General features: G+C 56.8%; 2 non-coding genes and 1 pseudogene across 2 annotated transcripts; all 3 read left to right on the top strand.

The window, feature by feature from the left end:
• Positions 1-1763: 1763 nt before the first annotated feature.
• Positions 1764-3573, top strand: LOC144419598 (small subunit ribosomal RNA). Its single transcript, XR_013474157.1, has one exon. It is a non-coding gene; the product is annotated as a small subunit ribosomal RNA (ribosomal RNA).
• Positions 3574-3871: 298 nt separating this feature from the next.
• LOC144419577 (5.8S ribosomal RNA) lies at positions 3872-4025 on the top strand. The gene has a single exon (XR_013474136.1). It is a non-coding gene; the product is annotated as a 5.8S ribosomal RNA (ribosomal RNA).
• Positions 4026-4313: 288 nt separating this feature from the next.
• Positions 4314-5000, top strand: part of LOC144419562 (large subunit ribosomal RNA) — a 3695-nt pseudogene continuing 3008 nt past the window's right edge.

The following is a 5000-nucleotide window of genomic DNA, read 5'->3' as shown; positions in this document are numbered from 1 at the left end:
TGCTGCGTCGCCGGCATCGGCGTCGAAAGAAGCCGAGCCGAAAAAAGTTAAAGTACAAACGTGCAAGCATACTAACCTAACCCTAGGTAAGGCATGTCAGAGCGAAAGACAGTAATTTCGAATGAGCCAAGAAAGAGCGGTGCGGGGCCGGTCGGAGCGCACCCTTTTCTCGGTGGCTGGCGGGCGAGAGAGTGCTGCGTCGCCGGCATCGGCGTCGAAAGAAGCCGAGCCGAAAAAAGTTAAAGTACAAACGTGCAAGCATACTAACCTAACCCTAGGTAAGGCATGTCAGAGCGAAAGACAGTAATTTCGAATGAGCCAAGAAAGAGCGGTGCGGGGCCGGTCGGAGCGCACCCTTTTCTCGGTGGCTGGCGGGCGAGAGAGTGATGCGTCGCCGGCATCGGCGTCGAAAGAAGCCGAGCCGAAAAAAGTTAAAGTACAAACGTGCAAGCATACTAACCTAACCCTAGGTAAGGCATGTCAGAGCGAAAGACAGTAATTTCGAATGAGCCAAGAAAGAGCGGTGCGGGGCCGGTCGGAGCGCACCCTTTTCTCGGTGGCTGGCGGGCGAGAGAGTGCTGCGTCGCCGGCATCGGCGTCGAAAGAAGCCGAGCCGAAAAAAGTTAAAGTACAAACGTGCAAGCATACTAACCTAACCCTAGGTAAGGCATGTCAGAGCGAAAGACAGTAATTTCGAATGAGCCAAGAAAGAGCGGTGCGGGGCCGGTCGGAGCGCACCCTTTTCTCGGTGGCTGGCGGGCGAGAGAGTGCTGCGTCGCCGGCATCGGCGTCGAAAGAAGCCGAGCCGAAAAAAGTTAAAGTACAAACGTGCAAGCATACTAACCTAACCCTAGGTAAGGCATGTCAGAGCGAAAGACAGTAATTTCGAATGAGCCAAGAAAGAGCGGTGCGGGGCCGGTCGGAGCGCACCCTTTTCTCGGTGGCTGGCGGGCGAGAGAGTGCTGCGTCGCCGGCATCGGCGTCGAAAGAAGCCGAGCCGAAAAAAGTTAAAGTACAAACGTGCAAGCATACTAACCTAACCCTAGGTAAGGCATGTCAGAGCGAAAGACAGTAATTTCGAATGAGCCAAGAAAGAGCGGTGCGGGGCCGGTCGGAGCGCACCCTTTTCTCGGTGGCTGGCGGGCGAGAGAGTGCTGCGTCGCCGGCATCGGCGTCGAAAGAAGCCGAGCCAAAAAAAGTTAAAGTACAAACGTGCAAGCATACTAACCTAACCCTAGGTAAGGCATGTCAGAGCGAAAGACAGTAATTTCGAATGAGCCAAGAAAGAGCGGTGCGGGGCCGGTCGGAGCGCACCCTTTTCTCGGTGGCTGGCGGGCGAGAGAGTGCTGCGTCGCCGGCATCGGCGTCGAAAGAAGCCGAGCCAAAAAAAGTTAAAGTACAAACGCGATGCTAATGAGCGAGCCGTTGTCTCGACTAATATGTAGGGGGCGTTCGATCGAGCGTCTGGCTTGAGCGCTTGTCGGCCTAGCAGAACGGTCGCATTGTTATGCCCGGGTTTTAGGCACCGCTGCAGGCGGCCGGCAGAGCTCTTGTTTGTGCGAAACTGAATGGATCGAGCCCGAGAGAGGGCGAGCAAAGAAAAAACGCAAATCGCTCCGCCTGGCACTGCCGGCGAGAGCGTGGACGTCGCGGCCAGCGACTGTCGAAGCTGAGTACGGCCGCAGGCGATCGCCTCGGTCTTAAACGAATGCGACGAGCACGCGCCGGGCGGCCCAGCAAGGGCCGAGCGCAGCTGTCGCAGCTATCTGGTTGATCCTGCCAGTAGTGATATGCTTGTCTCAAAGATTAAGCCATGCAGGTGCAAGTACGAGTTCTCGTAAAGCGAAACTGCGAATGGCTCATTAAATCAGTCTTGGTTTATTTGGTCTCGTAAGCGAAGTGGATAACTGTGGTAATTCTAGAGCTAATACATGCATTAAGCGCCGACTTCGGGAGGCGCGCTTTTATCAGATCAAAACCGACCGGGTTCGTCCTGTGACGTTTGATGACTCTGGATAACCACGCGGATCGTACGGTCTCTGCACCGACGACGTATCATTCAAGTGTCTGCCCTATCAACTGTCGAAGGTACGCTACGTGCCTACCTTTGTGATAACGGGTAACGGGGAATCAGGGTTCGATTCCGGAGAGGGAGCCTGAGAAACGGCTACCACATCCAAGGAAGGCAGCAGGCGCGCAAATTACCCATTCCCGACACGGGGAGGTAGTGACGAAAAATAACAATACAGGACTCTAACGAGGCCCTGTAATTGGAATGAGTACATCCTAAAACTCTTAACGAGTATCCATTGGGGGGCAAGTCTGGTGCCAGCAGCCGCGGTAATTCCAGCTCCAACAGTGTATGCTAAAGTTGTTGCGGTTGAAAAGCTCGTAGTTGGATTTTGGGCGAGCGCCGCCGGTCCGTCGCAAGGCGTGTCACTGGTTGCGTTCGCCTCACCTTCGGTTCTCCGTCGGTGCTCTTGACTGAGTGTCGGCGGTGGCCGATAAGTTTACTTTGAAAAAATTAGAGTGTTCAAAGCAGGCTGTTCGCCTGCATAGTGTTGCATGGAATAATGGAATAGGACCTCGGTTCTATTTTGTTGGTTTTCGGAGCACGAGGTAATGATTAAGAGGGACAGACGGGGGCGTCCGTACTCTGCCGTTAGAGGTGAAATTCTTGGATCGGCGGAAGACGAACTACTGCGAAAGCATTCGCCAAGAATGTTTTCTTTAATCAAGAGCGAAAGTCAGAGGTTCGAAGACGATCAGATACCGTCCTAGTTCTGACTATAAACGATGCCAACTAGCGATCGGGAGGCGTTACCATGACGACCTTTCCGGCAGCTTCCGGGAAACCAAAGTCTTTGGGTTCCGGGGGAAGTATGGTTGCAAAGCTGAAACTTAAAGGAATTGACGGAAGGGCACCACCAGGAGTGGAGCCTGCGGCTTAATTTGACTCAACACGGGGAAACTCACCCGGCCCGGACACAGGTAGGATTGACAGATTGAGAGCTCTTTCTTGATTCTGTGGGTGGTGGTGCATGGCCGTTCTTAGTTGGTGGAGCGATTTGTCTGGTTAATTCCGATAACGAACGAGACTCTGGCATGCTAAATAGTTACGCGACCTTCTCGGTCGGCGTCTAACTTCTTAGAGGGACTAGTGGCGTTTAGCCACACGAGATTGAGCAATAACAGGTCTGTGATGCCCTTAGATGTCCGGGGCCGCACGCGCGCTACACTGAGTGAAGCAGCGAGTGTCTAACCTAGGCCGAAAGGTCCGGGTAACCCGTTGAACCTCATTCGTGATTGGGATAGGGACTTGCAATTGTTTCCCTTGAACGAGGAATTCCCAGTAAGCGCAAGTCATCAACTTGCGTTGATTACGTCCCTGCCCTTTGTACACACCGCCCGTCGCTACTACCGATTGAATGGTTTAGTGAGATCCTTGGATCGGCCCCGTCGCGGCTGGCAACGGCCGCGTCGGCGTGTCGAGAAGACGATCAAACTTGATCATTTAGAGGAAGTAAAAGTCGTAACAAGGTTTCCGTAGGTGAACCTGCGGAAGGATCATTACCGAAGGTGGTGGTAGGCCCCGGCCGACCGCGCACTGAATTGTCTTTGAGTGCCGCCGAGAGGGCGGCCGTCAATCGGGGTTCCGCCCCGTGCGACACGCGTAACACGTTGGCATAGCAAGGCAGCCGAGTGCGATGGTGGCTTCTGGGCACCGCGCTCGATGTGCCGCCGGCCCAGCCCGGCGGTCGCTCGGCGCCGTTTGTTGGTGTTTTTGTGCAGTTGTTGTCGGTGGTGGTTTTGTGGTCGATCCCACAGTGTGACGTCCGCGCGCTTCGGCGCCGGGCGAAACGTCGAGGACGACTCTTAACGGTGGATCACTCGGCTCGCGAGTCGATGAAGGACGCAGCCAAGTGCGAGAAGTAATGTGAATTGCAGAACACATTGAACGTCGACCTTCTGAACGCGAATTGCGGTCTCGGGTCAATCCCGGGACCGCGTCTGCCTCAGGGTCGCGTTCGTCCTCACCCGAGGGCCGTCGCCTGGCCTCTGCAAAGACGGCCGGGCGTCGCCCCAAGTTGAAGCGGTCGCCGAGCTTTCTCGGCGCGACCGCGTGTCCCGTACACCGCCGGCCCCTCGACGTGTTCAACTACGTTCGAGGGGCGGGTCCAGGTCGGTCGGTCCGGTCACGAGATCAAGACCGACCGTGGGCCAAGGCGGCGACGGTACGCGCTCGGTCGGCGCCGGCGGCGACGACTTGCGATGCCAGCGGGCCGTGTAAGAAGCGGCCCGCTTGACACATACGACCTGAGTTCAGGCGAGAGCACCCGCTGAATTTAAGCATATTATTAAGCGGAGGAAAAGAAACCAACAGGGATTCCCTGAGTAACGGCGAGTGAACCGGGAAGAGTCCAGCGTCGAATCTGCGCGCTTTTCGAGCGCGCCGAGTTGTGACGTACGGAAGTCCCAGTGCGGCTGACGGCGAGCGCCGGTGTCCTTCTGATCGAGGCCTCGTCCCACGGCGGGTGTTAGGCCCATAGGGGCGCTTGCCTTGGCCGCTTCGGGTCTTCTCGGAGTCGGGTTGTTTGGGAATGCAGCCCAAAGCGGGTGGTAAACTCCACCTAAGACTAAATACGGTCGCGAGACCGATAGCGGACAAGTACCGTGAGGGAAAGTTGAAAAGCACTTTGAAGAGAGAGTTCAAGAGTACGTGAAACCGTTGAGAGGCAAACGGGAGGGCCCGTCAGGTCGCCGGCTCGCTTTCAGTTGGGTGCGGGGGCGCGCCGTCTCGGTTCGCGGACGCTTAAGGCGCCGCTGCCGAGTCGGCTCGCGCACCGTCTCAGCGCACTAGCGACCGGCGCGGGTCACGACCGGTTTGCCGTCGGTCTAAGTCCCCGCGCGAAGGTGGCCTCCGCTCCGGCGGGGGTGTTACAGCGCGCGGGCGGTGCGGCCCGGCGGCGGATCGAGGAAAGGATGCCGCGCGCTCTCTG

Source organism: Styela clava, unplaced genomic scaffold, assembly GCF_964204865.1.
Source record: "Styela clava unplaced genomic scaffold, kaStyClav1.hap1.2 HAP1_SCAFFOLD_34, whole genome shotgun sequence".
NCBI classification, from domain to species: Eukaryota; Metazoa; Chordata; class Ascidiacea; order Stolidobranchia; family Styelidae; genus Styela; species Styela clava.
Note: the sequence above shows the minus strand (reverse complement) of the source record. Positions and strands in the feature narration are given on the sequence as shown.